Source organism: Corapipo altera, unplaced genomic scaffold, assembly GCF_003945725.1.
Source record: "Corapipo altera isolate COAL_440 unplaced genomic scaffold, ASM394572v1 57, whole genome shotgun sequence".
In the NCBI taxonomy this organism is placed as follows: domain Eukaryota; kingdom Metazoa; phylum Chordata; class Aves; order Passeriformes; family Pipridae; genus Corapipo; species Corapipo altera.
Genome location: NW_020884905.1, coordinates 695,234 through 712,766, shown reverse-complemented (window position 1 = coordinate 712,766; position 17,533 = coordinate 695,234). Strand labels below are relative to the sequence as shown.

At 35.5% G+C, this 17,533-nt stretch overlaps 1 long non-coding RNA gene across 2 annotated transcripts in view; it reads left to right on the top strand.

Moving 5' to 3' along the window:
• LOC113951083 overlaps positions 1–17,533 on the top strand; it is a 159,668-nt gene that overhangs the window by 43,255 nt on the left and 98,880 nt on the right. For both annotated transcript variants that reach the window (XR_003529030.1, XR_003529029.1), the window contains exon 4: positions 1,542–1,599. This is a non-coding gene — a long non-coding RNA (uncharacterized LOC113951083). The remainder of the gene's footprint in view (positions 1–1,541; positions 1,600–17,533) is intronic.

The following is a 17,533-nucleotide window of genomic DNA, read 5'->3' as shown; positions in this document are numbered from 1 at the left end:
AATTTATCAGCAGATTATAGCACATTTCTTAAATGGCAATAGCTGTCCTGTATGATCAACATTTATCCTCCTCGATGTCTAGATCACTTCTTGCCATTCTGAAAATTTTAAAAGTACTGGCAGAAATACTGTCAAGGTTGTGTCAGATAAATCCTTGCTCTCCTTCACCCACTGCTTGGAATCTAGAGGTTGTAACCTCAGTTGACTGGAAGAAGAGGACAATGTCTTGCATCAGGACTTCCATGGGGTAATGGTTTTTAGTCTAGGCTTTCCTTCCTGGCAGCCAGGAAGGAAGGAAGGAAGTATTCCATCCTATTCCTTTACGCAGTCAAACATATAAATAGACGGAGAGAGAAGCCCCTTCCTCTCTTCTGTTCTGCGAGGTTTGGGGCCAGCAGACTCCTGCGGTGGGTCTTGCTCCTGTGGGGGAGCTGAGGCCTGGTTGGACCTACGGGGCCTGTTGTTTCTGCCAATGCCAGGTCTGGCAGCGTGGCGGTGGTGTTTGGCACAATTGTGCTATCTCAAGGAAAGTATTAAGATTTTCTTTGACTGGTTCTTTATTGAGTGTGTATACCTGTTTTTAGTGGGTTTTTTTTGTTTTGTCCCTTTTCCCTTTCCTTTGGGGGTGTTGGGGGCTTCTTTCTCATGTGTATATAATCTTTGTAATTGTATATAAATGTAATATAAGTGTAAATATATTTATATATTGCTTTAGCTCTCTTATTTCGGGTCTCTTGGTTTTTTTTTTCTCATTTCCTTTGTTTTTTTTTTGGGGGGGGGGGAAGCATTTGCTGCGGTGTTGGAGACTTGGCAGGGAGCCAGCTCCAAACCGCAACACATGGAGACTCTGCTGAAAAAGTCAGTCTTTTCAGGGATCACATTATTAAATATGTACTTTTTGAGCTGGAAAATAATGTTGCCAGTTAATCACTTAGCAAAATTTGTGTGAAGGACCCTCACTTGTGAGTCAAATCAGAATCAAAGAATAATCTGTTCTTCCTTATAACAACTGTGAGGTTCTGCAAAATTATTTCACCTAGAATAGGACTTGGACTAGATCCCAGATGAAAATTGCTAGTTTTTATTAGGAAGTCTGAATGTATGGCATGATATGTGATGGATCAGATGCATTTGCAACAATCATTTCAATATGCATCGCTAGCATGGCCTGTTATTCTAGAAGCTTTGGGTCTGGTTGTTTCATACATCTTACTTGTTTCATCTTTTTTTAGACTTGACTCTGTGGCAACGGGGGTTATAACTCTGTAAAATTAGTTAAAGGAGACTCAAAGCCCTGCTTCAATACTGCTTAGGAGCTCAGATGGCCCAGACTCTTGAATGTAGTTCTACAGAGACATATGTATATTATTTCACATTATATTTCCAGTATATAGATAATTCATTTATTTGAGAGAAATAAGCACTCACTATTTTCCCTTTTTATGTAAGAATACTTCTGGATCAGAGGTTCTCAAAGTTGTGCTCTTCAGTCCTGGTACTTCAGCTATCCAAACTTGACAAGTATGTATCATGTCTTCCAGCCTGTAAGCCAATATTTCCTTCCAAAGGACATCAGGCTATCTGAGACAAAAAGCTCATGTAAGTATCCAGGTCTTACCACAATTTTAAATGCCTCTAATTCTCACAATTTACGTGTCATGACTTAATGAAGATTTATAATTTATTATAAATTATACTTATTGAAGGTATAATTTAAAGATGATAATTCATGTAAGAAATCTGTCTTTTTTCTCCTGTGAGAAACAAAGAAGCTTGATTCTGTGGGAGAAATGGATGGAATCTTTCATGTTTCTGGTTACATACATTTTGAACTGAGGATTTAATGTATGCACTTGAAAAATCCAAAAATTGAAACTTCATACAAATTAAGCAATCTTTTTCAAATTTACTTCCTCCACTGGAATCCTAATAAAAAATTGAAGTCTCTCAAAAATACCACTGAACTGCCCTTTTCTAAAAGCTTCGTCCTTGACTAGATTAATTTTTTTTGGTGAAAGTTTAGCTGGAATGCTGCTACAAATAGCTGTGATTCCAAGGAAATTTAGAAGAGTTATCTTTAAAAGAACATGATTTTTCATAAGGGGCATTTATTACCCATTCAGTTCACAGACTGTAAAATGTGTGTGTTTTTTATTATTATGATTTTTAGTGTTTAGAACTCAACTCACCTAAAGTTGTAGAGAGTGGAAGAGATCAAAAATCAAACACTGATTTCATACTGTATATTAAATTATCTAATGGCCACTCTCAGAATCTGTAATTAACAGAAATAGTTTTAACTGTGTAACGTTGTGTAACGCTGACCTCACATTCTGCCAACTCTTTTCACAAGCCATTACCTTTGCAATAACAGTGATAATTCACAGTATCCAATGATACTAATGACAAGCAATCTTTTATAATGTATCTGAATATTTTTTTTTTAGAAAGCACCAGAGAATATTTAGTAGTGCTAGATTATCTCAAGGAAGAGCATGACAAAAAACAGTTCTTGGATAAAATTGCAAATATCACATGACACTGCTCTGAAGAGGCTGTTCATAAGACTGCATGTGTATATCTAAATACTGTTGGTTTCTGTTAATTAAAATATGTCTGGTGCAGCTGTTGCTTTCAGTGACAGGATAAATGCCATTCTTTGTATATATGGATGAAATAGAAACTACAGTTTGTCCCATCCTGTGGAAGAGGAAAATTTTCTTCTGATAGATGAGTAGGACTTGCTTGAAAGCCCAAATGGGTGCGGGGTTTTTCAGGTTTTGAGGTTTTTTTAATTTTTTTTTCTTTATATTGAAAAGAAGTGCACATGCTGGAGTAATTATGCTTTCAGTATTGTGGTTCTGTAATAGAACATACAGTGTAATAATCATACCAATTTTATTGGTGTAATTGTAAGTGACAGATATCTGAGGCTCACAGTCATTTTAGCCTGACATTTGCAATTATTGCAGCAGTATTGATGGAAGAGGATTAAGGATCTCTCAGATGCCAAACCCCATTATTTCAACTTTATGTAGAGCTGTCAAGTCCTAATAATTCTGCAGGGATTTAGCCATCACAGCGTAAAAAAGCATGCAAAAGGTTTTCATAACAATTTTAAAGCTACTATGGACCATCAAAATGTAAATTATCATTATTTAAAGAATATCTAATTTTATAACTTTCATTTCGCAATTTTAAAATTATGCTCTATATTTTAAGTCACATAGTGGTCAACAGTTAGAAATATCCCTTAAATAAGTCTTAAAACTGTCTTTTTTTCCTGGTATCTTAGAATTGTGATTCATGAGAGTCCATAGCCCAGTTCAACGAAAATATATTCAATGTGCAATAAAATGGATTGGATAGTTTTTCTTTTCATCTGACATCTTCATGTCAACAATCTGCAGTCTGGTCTTTCAAGTCTTTTCAAAGGGAGATAATTCGTAAAGAGCTTCTGTGATTTATTTTAAAGACAGTTCCATGAAAAATGAGTCATACTCAGTACGTTACTGAACTCTTTTGTATTATCGTAGGATACTTTAAAATACAATGATTCCATGAAGAATTTATTTTAATCTTTAACCTCTTCTTTTGGAGATTCTGAATACCTACTGTAAAATGCTCTTTTTAAAATCTTACTATGTTCAGGAAGCCAACTCCAAGGTTTAGAATCTTGTATGAAAGGAACATATTCTTTGTGTTAGACTTAGCTGTTTCTCTTTAATGACCTTTTTTTCCTGACACTTCTGCAAAAGCAGATACTGGAGTGTGCATTGAAGATGACCCTTCATATCTGTTGACAGACCTCTTAAGCTGAAGACTTTTTCATAATGAAGATTTTATTTCTTTGGTAGCTTAAAGTTTCACAAGAAGTCTACATGAAACTTAGCACTTTGACCAGCACAGTTGTTTCATCTTTATGGATGAAAGAAGTTGATGGGTTTTTGTTCTGTTTTGCTAATTGGATTCAGAGATGTTGCTTTAATTCCACATTTTTAACAATTTCTTATAACCGTCTAAGAGAGGAGGTGAAAAATGACGTCTTTGTTCAAGAATAGCAACAATGCCAATAGGATTTCCAGTCTGCTTAGAGCTCTTCTGAAGTTAGAACTTGCTAAAGTCACAGAATTGGAGCAGGCATGCTTGAGGGGAGGGGGTACATAGCCTCACTGATGTGAAAGTGTTTTTAAAGAAATATGTTTTCTAGCTGTATGATGTTTGACCTGGCAAGAGTATTAATCAGAACCCAGGCTGCAGTACTTCCTTATTTTGTGGTTGGTTTTTTTTTTTTAATCAATTTTTTAATAAAAATCAGTTTTTCATCTGTTAGTCACCAAGATATGCTAGAATTTAGTATATTCCTTTTTGACAGCTCAAAGACCTGTTGGTTTGACTTCTGCGTTTGCTATGTATGATTACTGTATATCTTATGCTTACTCTTTTTTCCCATTTCAATTTGTAGTTAGCTAGTTTGCCTGGAGCCCAGTAATTTGTTGCTATGACTGTTGGATGCTATCCCATGCTTTGTGTCTTTAATGAGCTCAATAGCTTGTTTTGAGCTTTTGCATCTGGTAAAATAATAAGCATGACATCTCTGTTAGTCACAGCCATGCCTGCAGTGAAGGGCACACTGGGTTTTGGTCTTAAAATAGATTTTTCTTCTATAGTCTGTGTGCTCAAGCCTACAATAATTACTGAACAAAATGTTCTTAGACATTTGCCTGAATAGCATCTCAATCAATGGCACTGCTTATGAAGGAGAAAGCTATTTTTGAGACATAAAGAGGCTGTACTCATAAGCTGGCATTTACTTCCATGTAGTTCCAAAATCTAGACCTGACATTTTTGTTTTCATTGTAATTTAATCAATAGGTGTGCTTTGATCAGACAGCTAAAAGTCTGTGCATGCCCCTTCCCCACAGAACAGCAGGTTGGAAGGACCACTCCCTTTTGTCCTTAAATGAAAGACCATTAGCTCATTGTTGTATCAATGGTATTGGGATGGTTTTAAGGAAAACTCACGTAGTTCATCTGTGCAACAGGAAACTGATAGAAACAGGAGTAAAATCCAGGGAGAACCTTCAGATGCCAAGTGTAGCAAAGAGATATGGTTTATTTATCCAGAGAATAAGGATAACCTTGGCTTATTAAAATGGGCTTTATCTGTCTAGAAATTTTCCAAGACTTAATTTAGCCTGTTCTGCAAGTTCTCTTCAAGAACCACCTCCCCAACAGGTAGAGCCTTAGAGCAGGCCAGCTGTTGCACTATGAGTAGCCACAGTGGGAATTGTTTGAAATACTGTCAATTGGTCTTAAATGCTGTAGGAGATGTAGTATCTCCATAGATTAACAAGTCATAAAGTCACATGGTCATCTGAACAAGGAGAATGAGTAATTAGAGCACAGTCACACAAATGTTGCTTTGGAGTGACAGGTTAGGGCTGGCTGCTGATCTGAAGGAACTGCCACAGGGCACACTCTCAGTCAGCTGCAAATACAATCAGCATTAGCTGACTACTGCGAGCTGCCCAGGCGTGTGAGCGATTGCTGAACAAAGGATTGTTTCTGATATGTGAGTTATTCCAGAAAGACAAGGGAGTAGCTATATTTTAGCCATAGGGCACAATTTGGTGTTTTGGGAAATGGCGGAGTTTGGAGGAAACAGCAGCGCTATCCCTGAAACAAGTTATGCAGTGTAAGTATTTGTTTCACAAGAAGTCCAATTCTCTGATAAACACAATCAGGACAGCATGATCAGTATTTAAAAGTTGGATAAAAATGAAAAAACCCCAAACAAATATGACAATTGCAGTCCCTTCCTCTTGACACAGTGAACACTGAGGCCCATGTGGCTTTGTCGAGAGGGAGAGAGTTTCATGATTTCTTTCATCAGGTGGAAGAAGTCACCAAAGCATCATGGCTGTGTTAAGTGAGTTACTGCCTGTGACTCCCAAAGGCATCAAAGTTAGTAAATTGCACTTGATCTCTTACGTTATATTTTTTCTTTCCACTTAAAAATTAAATCAAAAATAATAATGCAAAAAGATTAACTAGGGAGAGAGTATTACTGTTAATACACTTGACATGCTTACAGGGTCTAAGCCATGCATGTTCACTAGAGGTTTATATATGGATCACAGTCAGAGAGAGAGACAGAAGCATCTGTGAATCTGGCCATGTTTTGCTTCTGAATACTTTGTGGAAATGTTGGCAGTGTAGTGTTTTGAACTAGTGGGAAACCAGAGAAGGCTATAAATTAAAAACATGGTAATCCGCGGTGTAGAGTTATGAATGAAGTGTATAAGTTCAAGTTCATCCTTTCTAAAGTCAAACAATTTAAAAAAAAATATTTCAAGGGAAATAGTGTGGCGTCTTCTGTTGTGTTTTGGGTGCAAAATCTATGCTGCTATGAGAAGTGAAAATAAAAAAGGAACTGCTTACTCCATAGTGCTATTTTATAAGATATGTGTATTGACTTAAAATGTAAAACTTATCAAAATAAGCCACACTTCTCATTCGACATTTAATTTAGAATCCTAAAATCTTATGAGAAGCCTTTAGCATCCAAATTCAGCTTTTGCAAATCAGAATTCTTTAGTCCAAGTTGAGTGCTGCATCCGTAAACAGGCAGCTTGAAACTGGCATGACTTGGAAGAAATGGATCCTCTCGGGATCAGGGCGTGTAACTGATAGGGCATTTTTGTCCCAAAGGGCTGCTTTACCTGAAACTGTTTAACCTATAGAGAAGTCTGCAGGGTTCTATTTCCTGTAACAGAAAGTTTCACCATATAAGAAGTATGATGAAAGCACATTATCGAAGAGGAGGGTTGTGGTTAGTAAAGTCCTCATGATATTTATTTAAAATAGTATAAAATTTAAAAAAAAGCTTGTTGTTCTTAGTTTATGTGGTAAGTGCCAGTGCTCAGCTGCATTACTTTGATTAGCCTTATTCCTTTTGCTGTGTTTGTGTGCTGCTTGCCTCTGTTCCCTTGGGAATCCTCAAGAACGGAACCTTGACTCTATGACTTGAAAAGAAATATCTAATGTGAAAACAGAAGGTTACTACCATTGAGTTGTTGCTACCCATAAAGCTATACAGAAATGGTAAATACCTTAAGTCTCGCTTCTAACTCTGAATATTCCTACTGAGGTTAAAAAGGACCTTTAGATTGTAGATTCTTCTTGGCCTGTTTCATAATTGCTAGTTTTGCTACTTCAGGTATAAAGGTGGGAGTATGCAGAACTGTGGGATTCAACTTCAGTGACACTTATTTTATGCCTGGCATTTTGCTGGGTGATAGACTGCCAAATGAGATCCCGTTTTCCAAGAATTTGAAAGATTTACAGGAGGTCTTCAGGAACACACTCTAGTGTTCTCTTCTGCACCAAAGTTTACACGTATACTTTCAATCTGCGCATGTAATTCCTACAATACCAGTTATGGATGCATCCAAGAAAGGAAGCATCTGTATGGTTTTCACAGCCCAGCAACTTGAACATATTTTCCTTTTGTAAACCCAAGTTTCATAACGGTTGAAAGGGAAGTTAAGTTTGATAAGTGCTGAAGTAAATCTCTAATTGGAGAGGACCTGTTAAGTCTCTGCACAGACTATATTCACTTAATTCTAAAGAATAAGGACAACATAGGACATCAAGATTTCTCTGTGTTTCCTTATTTATTTGAGCAAGAAGACATAGGGAATATATAAGCAATATGTTTTTCTTATCCCATGAATTTTCCTTAGGGCAATTTCAAGGATATTTCCCTTAAAAAACGTAGAGGTAAATCTGTAGGAATATTAGTACTCTTAAAGACACATCTTTACAAATTTATACATTACATTAAACAATATAATTAATATGTCAAGAAATGAAGGTCTTATAATTCTATAAAAATATTGATATTTCAAACTAAGACTTTGCAACTTCTCTAGTGTTCACATAGAAACCATTGTGGTTTCTATAGCACAGGAAGAAACAATTGTAGTTTTGTACCAGTATGTACTTTCTTCCAAACTATATATATATATATAATTTTTTTTTTTAAAGTGGTTGAATACCTTAATCAAAATTCTGGCATGAAGTCCTACTATCAACCATGGCTAAATTTACAGCAGTTCTAAAGCCAACATGTCAGGATACCTGGAGAGACAATGCATGGATTTAATATTGTTTGCTAGTGGGAATTCCTGGAGCTCAAAGTAATAATGTCTTCTCCACTAATGTGCAGTGAAGTGTGTGTAGCATTAATCTTCATAGAAAGTTCAGTTCTCCTGAGAATATGGAAGGGTAATATAAACCATGGTAATAGGAGGAAGGAGCCAGGTAGCATGGGGTTACTTTTATATAATTTCAGTCTGGTTAAAGAAAGTCTTAATTTTTTGTCTCTATCAGCATTCAGGGTGATAGATAACAAGTATCTCAGTGCTGTGAGCATGTGTATATGACTCATACATCTTGGTTGAGTTTGAAATTTTGAGATTCAATTAGTAAAAAGAATTATTAAGTTACTATAGCATCACCTTTTATGCTATTTATGAGAGAATCTGGCTATTTCAAATACCCTATTTTCCAGAGGCTACATTTCTACTATGAAAAATGTGCTTTAAGTTGAATCCTAATTCATAATTTGCCACCTGAGAATCAATTATTTTGCAGTACTTACTAATGTAGCAAGAATTTGTTTGATTGTATATAGGGAAAGGGATAGAAAGCTGAGTGACTTCAAACTTGGGCTTACTTGGTAGTACAGAAGTGTCCAAATGGAAATGTACCACTGTGCTTTGTTTTTTCCTTTACAGACATAAAAATCTTTGTATTTGCAAAAATAGTTAATTGTTGCTCCTTTAATGAAATTTGACTTTGACTGTAACTTTCTCCTTTCTTGCTATCAGTTTGATTAGAATCTCATCAGCATTATTTTAAGCATGACTTTACTTCAAGATCAAAGGGATGTGGGGTAAGAAGAAGTAAATATCCTGACTGTCACTGAACTTGATGTTGCAGTGGAAGGTGTGTGTGGCAGAAAGCATGCTGAAGTACAAGAGGGGATTTGATAAAGAGGTCAGAGTCAGCAGGAAGATAGACTCGTGATCTGGTCGGGGAGCTGTGGCCTGCATTCATTATGAAATGTTGTGCAGGAGCAGCAAGAACTTTTTTTCAGATCTGTCAGAAAAGGATTTCTGTCTCTATGGCTAATCTGTGTGACAGCCTCAGCTCACACTTTCTGTTAAGGTCAGCTCTCCAAATACTTGGACAAAGCAATACTCCAGGGAGGCAGAAGGAATAAGATGATGGGGAGACTCTAAAGTTCATGTGTATTCAATGAACTGTGCCTAAACCAGCACGACCTCACCATGCCTTGTGTCTGCCCTGCAGCTCAACTACTGTCGCTGTGCAGATCAGGCATATAAATTTACTTGCTCTGCTGAATGCTAGGCATGGTTTGCCACACCCAAGTTTTCTTACATATCCTTTGTCATTTTAGAAATACTTTCTGGATCAATTCCATTCATTTTTATAGCTGAGGAGACAGGACTCATGTTGTGGTACTTTGTACAGTGGAAATTTCAGTGCCACCAGGGGAACAGGCCTGTTCAATACCTGTTTGCAAATGAGAAGACATTGGATTTCTGACTACAGTGACATATTGAGGTTTAATTTATGGGTGTTTATGCAGCACTTTTAAATTCCTGAACAATATGTATCACACTGCGAGAAATACAGTGCAGCTTTCTTGCTAGGGTCTATTATTGCGCACTGGAGCAACCCAGGCCCTTTCCAAAGGTCCTTGAAGTCAGTGAAACTTGTCAGCTGAACACAGTTCTGGTGGGGAAGTATCTTAGTTATCCTGGACTACAGTGAATAATTACAAAATCACTTTGTCACTCACATCCTACTGAATTTTCAGTAGGAGCAGATAAAATTTTGAGTAAAACATTTTTATCCTGAAAAATGCATACATTATTATAATTTTTTAATAAAATTGTCTAAGAAACTTTAGCTAAAATAAAGGTTGAGTGAAAGAAGAGAAAATAATAATAAACAAAAATAGTTTCTCGCAAAAGTCACTTTTTGAACAAAGTCACTTTGAATAAAATAAGATACTTTTTCAGCTAAAGTATTTTATTTTCTAAATTTTCTTTTTCATTCATAATTTGTTAGAAAATTTGCATGATATTTTATTTTTCCATCAGTATCATACTTCCCCAGAGAAAGAAATTGCTCACAGAAGTCTAAGTTTTAGTTATGTATATTTGGAAAGGTATTGGTGTGGGTTTACCTGGACACATAGATACACAAATATTCTTGGACCTGTTACTACCTTGTTGATTTTTCCGTGGCATTGTTCTGCAGTAAGTACTGGATATTTGTCTTTGCTAATTTTATTCTTTTATCATTGTTTTAGGAAGTATTGCTTTGTTTCAGTAAGTAGATCACTAGATACAAGTGGCTAGAGAGAGACATTTCCATTTTAATATTACTAATATTAAGTGTCCACCTTTAAGTGTCCACCTTTTGGTTTTTTCCCAGGCATGTAAGTAATTTCTTTTACTGTCTACCTGATCAGTGGTATCTGCTCAAAAAAACCCAAACACCCAAACTTCCTTATTTTCCCAAGCATGAGACATAAATAGCTTTTCTACATATTAAAATACTTTTAATAGTGTGACAGTTAAAGCCTTATGCTTTCCTGTACTCGAAGTTAGTAGTCCAAAGAGAGTCATACATCAAGAAAATTTAAAATTCAGTGTCATGGTGGGGAAAAATTGCAATCAACTCTACAACCAAGAGGTTGTAGAGTAACTTTTGTCTTCCAAATGAATTCAGAAAGTAAGGCAAGCTTTGCTTAGCTTTACAGAGAGTTTTTTCACCTACACAGTTAATGGAAATAAACGTCACAAATCTTAGGCTCCTACAATTTTCAAATATCTGCACTGGAGTGAAATGGTCAGCACAAATTCACTGAGTTCCCCACGCTGCCCGTGGCCCACTCTGCCAGCTGAACCTTAGACAAATGTGACAGGAGCCACTGCTGAGTTTCTCTCAGGGCTTTCCTGATGTTCTCTACTGATGTGGTTAGGGAGCAAGAGTACAGCTTTGATGATCTTATGAGAATGAAACCAAGATGTCTCCCTTATGTAGGGATGCAGGTTCTGATATTCAAAGAAATCACCATCTTCATAATGACTCAGGGCAACTTCAAGCAGGAATGTTGTGCAAAGAGTTACACTGGCAGAGCTGGCAATGGTAACAGGGAAAAATGAAGCAGAAACATCAATATATCAGTTATCTCATGTAGATTGAAGCCTCTTTTTGCATATTTGCCTTGTGTTTGGCACTACTTTTTAATGTTGAATTGAAGAATTGGAGGACTACTTCTGTAATCTTGTCAAATTTTATTAGTTTATTTTTTTGCAGATGACTGGCAGCTGACTAAGTAGACCATGATGGTGTTTCTTTGATGCACTGTAAGCTGTATTCAAGTAAAATTTTGGTCAGACTGCTCCAAATTCCCACTGGATTCATCTCCAGTAGACTGAATGCTGGCAATAAATTTTCTTTTCTACTCTTTTCTTCTAAATCAAGGGATGTTGGCCTGAGGACATTTCTGCCTCACAGTGTAGTCACCTTTATTCCTTTCTCTCATGACGTATTTTGTTTTGCCTTAATTTTGAGGATAAGGTATGACACAATGAGAATATTGCCAAAGCCTGTATTTCAGTGATTTACTTCAGTTTTATAGGCTAAAAGGATATAGTGTTTCAAGAATCTCTCACTTCTTAATGTTTTGCCTATCAAAAGAGTACAAAACCTTCCAATTTCCTATACAATAAGTTATCCGCTATGTACAAAGGCATTACTGGTGTTTCCAGTAGTCTCCTTTCTTGCCTGTTGTTGTTACTGAAATGCTGGTCACCCTTTTTCCTGGCTTGTTATCTAAAAAATTTTAGTAGGTGCTAAGGTAAAATGCTGCAGTTGAGGATCACTGCCCTCCTTTGCTGCAGTGCTTGTATAATTAAGACTTTCCTCTTCATCGGCTTAAATTGGATGAGCAAAGATTACAGTTACTACAGGTACTACATCTGTTCCTTACACAGTACCACTAACAAAAAAGATGGTTTCAAGATGTGTTCTGTGATATATATATATATCTATTTACTCAAAAGTGGGGATGGGCATCCGAAAAAAAGTCTTTGAAAGGAAGAGATTAATCTATTGTAGCCCCAGGCAGCAGTGATTTATATTTAAGAATTTATGAGAGCTTTACTCATGTCTTCATTATTTAGTAGAAAAGAAATCCATACCTATTTTTGTAAGTGCTGTATTGACATGTTCTGCAGATGTTTCTAGGGCCCGTCAATACACTATTTCACATTAAATGCATGCCATTTTCAGTATGTATTAGTAAAAAAAATAATCGGAATGGGACTCCTTCTGTGAGATATATACTATATGCCTCTCTTCAATCTGTTTCTCTAACCAAGCTTTGAACTCAAAGGGTCAAGGTTAGTGGAAGAACAAAGTAGTAGGGCACCACTGCTACAGTGCTGTGCAATTTAAAGAACATTGAAGTCACTTTAGTATTTCAGGTCATTCTGCTAGAAGAATAGAGAGAATAGAAAGGCAAAACTGTTTTCCAAGTCCAAGAAAGACTAAATCCTAGAATGAGATCTGTTTCAGATTGTGGGCTTGAGTTCATAGTCTGTCATTCCTGTAAAAGTCTGGAATGAGAAGTTCTCTTGCCATGATTCCCCAAGTTCCTGAGGGATAAACTTGTGCATTGGCCTTTATCCTTAATCTGGTGTTTTGTATGTTGTCAGTCACAAGAACCACATCCTTTTGGATGCTTCTTAAATTGACTCCCAGAAGTTCTTAATGGAAAACAATGGTTTCTGTTTTCAGCTTGTAAACAACTTCAAATTCCCATTCTTGGACCCCTTGCTCTCTAAAGGGGCACATCACCAATCTCTAGGAATTTAGTTAAAATCGTGGCTTAATGCACAACATTTTCATTGCTACAGGTTTGCATAAAATTTCACTGTAATTTTTATGTGCCAGTCAGGTGAACCAAATTAATATCTACTGTTGTACCATAGTCTTAAAAAAACCCCAAAACCCAAGAAAACAAGCAAAAAGAAAAATGAAAAGGTCAGAATTAATTTGGCTGATGCTGTAACTTGGAAATTTTTCTTTTTTAGCTGGTTTGGCAAGTCTTGACCAAGAAAGACTGAAGTTTCTGTGTTGCAGTCAATCTATTTAATATCTTTGGTTTGGTTTCAATGGAAGTTAATAATAGAACTACAATAATTTGAGACGTGTTCTCGAAACTGAAAGTATAGTTCCCTCCTCTGTGCTTTGGAAAATATTGTGTTACACAACAGGACAGAAAGGATTGATTTTTAAATACCTGGAGAGTCTTCCAAGTCCAGTGTAAACAGCAGAAATTTAGTAATTACAGCTAATTAGTTGACCAGATAACAAAGAGCCATGGCTCATGCCTATATGCTATGAGGTTGTGGCTGTTAAAAGTGAGCTTGGGAACTCAGTGGGCTGACCTGCAAATTAGTTATGGAATGAATTCAAGTAGAAACTTTCTGTGAAATTGATGCTATTTGGGTCATCAGAATTATGTAAGGATGAGTTTTTCATTGAAGTCTGAACCTTTTATAGCTTCTGTCTTCCATTTCTCAGATCTTCATTTAAATGTACAATATTAATTAATGAAAATTGCTTTTTGAATCGTTATTTCAAAGAACTTCTCATTAAAATAAATTTGGCAATACAAGTGTTCTACAGGGAACCCATAGTAAATCAAAAAGGGCTTCTCTTGTATTACATATGATGGGCTTCTCATTGTTTAGTAATTTATAGCTGATACAATAGTGATAAATTGACTTTAGTCTTGCAGTGATTCATATGTGCTAAAGTACAGATACCAAGTTAATAGGAAAGTTTAATGAAATATGAATCCTACCTTTCTGAAATGAGTTACTGTCCAGAATTCAGAGCTGCATCTTTTCTTGGTCCAGGTAAGTAAATGGTACCATGTAATTTGAAGAGAGTGGGGAAACCTTATCAGGAAGTTTACAGAAGATTTGGATAGTCAATTAATCTCTATTTACACTCTATTTACACAAGTGTTTGTTTTCCCAGTGCAATATGACAGTATATAAGTTGGTGGTGGTTCTGTGTACTATGGTTTTTCTTTGTTGCAAAATAACATTACAGTTTGTGAATTGATTGTTTCATAAAAATGTACCTCCTTAATTCAATAGATTGGAGCTCTTAGGAGAGAATGAAAGAAAAGAATTTGTCCTTTTAAAAGAGGGTTTGAGATTAATTGGGACTTTGTCAAAGCTAGTTATGTACCTATCTGGATCTAAAAAGGAAAAGTAAAAAGGAGATTAAAATTTTTGTCAAATCGCTCTTTGACCCACAGCATAAAGTTCTAAACTTGTCAGTTTTGCTTGCACAAATAGTAATGGAAGTTGAATTCCAAAGAAATAAGCACAATAATTTGTAAACAATGAAATTTAAATGCAAATTTTGAAGTATTAATGATAGATGTATTTGCATTAATTTATTTATGGAATTCTGTAGGATTTCTCTGCCCAATTCAGACTGTGATGCAGCATCGACTCCTAGAAATGCATCTGAACAATTCAGAATTACAACAATTACAATATTTTCTAAATATTTTCAAGAATAATCATCATTGAGAATACTAAAATCACTCACTAATGAGTTCATTTAAGTTTTTTTAAAAGCTGAAAACTAGATGAGATCAATTTTTCTTTGCAGATTATTTACGTAGCTTTAATATAGGCCATTCATAATACTTTCTCTTATGATACCTTAAAAAGTAGAATGTTATTTATTTTTGTAATAACTCATTTCTTTACTGTTTGGCACTCTGTTGTTTGGGAAAGAGTGTCATGATTCTTTAAGTATCAGAAATTGAAATGGGGCTTTTTGCAGAGTCTATTTTTATATTGTTATTGGCGGGCATGTTCCTAATCTTTCTTGTGTTAGCTAGTTACTAATGTCTTCTAGTTTAGCAAAGTCTTTTTAAGTTATTGGTTTGGAGTTTTGGGAAGGACAAAATTGGGAGAAGATACTTAATGGAACCTTATGGAAATGAAGTTTTTAAATAATATGGTTGCTGCTCTGGCATGTAGTTTATGTTTTTTGCTGTCATTTGCTTAAAGAACAACCGGAATCGCTGAATATTTGAAATCACTGAATATTTGAAGCAATTTTTTTCACAGCTGCAATCATTCCTGTAGAGCAGGCACACACTGCAGCATAGATTTCATCAGGTTCATATAGAACAGACTGTGAAACACCGATAAGGAAAAGTGATTCAATTTTTCCAGTCTCTTCATTGCAGATTGCATTTTTTTGAATTTATGAATATGTAAAGTTATCATGCTGAAATTATTCTAGAATAGGTCCAGTGAGACTTTTACTGAGTAATTCATTTTTCCTGCAAGAAGCTTTTAATGTAGCTTTAGCTTGCATACCTAGTTCTTCAGTACCTTACTTCTTGGATTCCATTTATTTAATTAATTTTCATGGTCTGTGTGTCTCAGATCTCATGATAAAAACTATAAAAAATGTCTGTGTGTGTGGGCAGCTCTCAGCATCACTGCATTACTCGGTCAGCCTCCTGCCTTCAGCCACATTTGAAAGGAAAACTGTAACTAGCAGTCACCAAGAAGAAGGTTCAGAGTACTTTGATTGTCTTTAAGAGAGTGGTAGATTGAAAGATGCCACATGGATGATAATAAACTACTTTTTCCTGAATGAAGTTAATTCAAACTAATACAGGACCAGCCTGAATAATATCTTCTTGTTTCTCTCTATTACTGTTTCAAGAGAGTCTTTGTGTAATATAAAATTATGGCTTTCTGTATGGGCATCTATCAATATTTATATTTTTCTACTTAGATTTTTGTGGTTTTTTTTTTTTTTTCAGTTGGAGATTTTGACTGTTTAGGAATTTCATGTTTCTAATTTTGTTTGTTTGTTTTGGGTTTTTTGTTTTTAATGAAGAAATCTGTAACATAAAGCTTTTGCAAAATCTGCCATGTTATTCTGTAAAAGGAGTGCAAGTTTGCTAGTAGTTTTTGTGCCTCAAAATTCAATCAGAACAACTCATGAGGTGCTTTTCTTGAGAGCTGATTGAGACAAATAGTCTTCTCCAGAGCATGAGTCAGAACATTTTAAATGAGGCTACTGCTCTGAGTCTTTTAGGGGAGATAATGTTTTTCTTTGAGAAAGTGTAGAAGCCAAGGAAGGTCATTCTTTTAGCTTGGGTACCTAACTCATTTTCCTGAATTGTGTGTTACAAATTCTCCTGGCAGTCTTCTCAAGAAATTGCAACAGTCACCAGTTCCTTTGGGAGTTACAAAACTGCAAAGATTATTCAAATCCAGGTTGTTCTGGGACATCAGCAGATGCCTATGTCCTAAAGACATGGAAATCTATAGGAATGCCCTTGGTACATGAAGTATCTTACTTCATAGTGATATTTAAAAAGCTTCAGTTTTGATTGCTAGAAGCTTAATTTTGGAAAAAGCAATGCTACTACTGATATATGTTTTACTTCACGTTCAAGCTGAAACATTTCATAGAGAGCAATTTTGCTCTTTTTAATATTTTCTTAGCAAAACAGACTGAGGATTCTTTAAAGCTCACTCATTACAGGATGGAAAATGAATATGACATTGCAGCAATGCTTGTGATAGTTTTGTATCCCCATGCCGTGCATGTTATCAAGTTATATTTGTTAATAATTTTGAAACCTGCAATGTAGTAGAAGTATGTACATAATATAATACCAAAAATCAAATCATTACATCTTTCTATGCAGTACAAAAATTAAATCTTATATTTAATGAATCAGACACAAATGATTACTGGAAGCAAATGGTCATATGGAGATATTAATTGCTTGATCTAATAACATTTTTTTTCACAAAGCCATGATTTAACGCTACAATAATGGAAAAATCATTCAAAGCTTTTAGAAGACACTCAAGGAAATTTTATATGTCAACTTGAGAATACTCTTGCCTTAGGATTGTAATGCATGGACAATAAAAGGAGGGTTTGGGTTTTTTTAAAAGAGCATGAAAGAGAAAACATTACCTGACTAACTGCAGGCCTGGAATCATAGTTATGGGGAGAAAAAAATGCAACATTAAAATGCAGATAAAAAGGAATTTTTAAGAATAGAGAGCAGTTAGTAAGGTAATTGATGATAAATTAATTAAATTTATAATTTATAGAATATGTTATTTAACTCCTAAAACATAATGTATATGTGAATAGAATTTAACTTCTTTTGTCCAGTTGTAGGATCTCACTGAATTTCCTTCCAAAGGTCTGAGCTATTTCCAGAAACAGGAAAATTCTTTGGGGAAACACCAGTTAAGTATATCCAAATGCTTCTGGTAATTCTGAAAGCATTCATAGTTTCTGTGTCACTGAGTTATGGAGGATAGGTCATGTAAGACAACAA